The sequence below is a fragment of the Myotis brandtii genome, unplaced genomic scaffold (assembly GCF_000412655.1).
Source record: "Myotis brandtii unplaced genomic scaffold, ASM41265v1 scaffold423, whole genome shotgun sequence".
Taxonomy (NCBI): domain Eukaryota; kingdom Metazoa; phylum Chordata; class Mammalia; order Chiroptera; family Vespertilionidae; genus Myotis; species Myotis brandtii.
Genome location: NW_005366214.1, coordinates 2,175,067 through 2,175,455, shown reverse-complemented (window position 1 = coordinate 2,175,455; position 389 = coordinate 2,175,067).

The following is a 389-nucleotide window of genomic DNA, read 5'->3' as shown; positions in this document are numbered from 1 at the left end:
GCCCAGAATAGGAGCAGGAAGCTGCCTCAGATTTGGAGTCTGCTGCAGGAGGCTGGGTGCCCTGTGGTTCTGCTAGTTGTTGACCTGCTTCCTCCTCTCCAGCCACTGCCTCTCACCTTGTTCCACTCATGTTTAACATCCATCTGCTGTCCCCAGGCTGTGTGGCCGGTGGCTTCTGCGGCTGCACACGGGCACCGGCCTGCAGCCCTGGGACCCGGATCCCGGATCTGGGTACCAGGGCCGCAGGCCGGCGGCTTCTAGGGTCACACACGGGGACCTGGATGGCGGCTCATGCCAGCTCATTGTGTCCCGCCTTGCCTGCAGTATGCAAATTAGCCGCCATCTTTGTTGGCAGTTAATTTGCATATCACACTGATTAGCCAATGGGA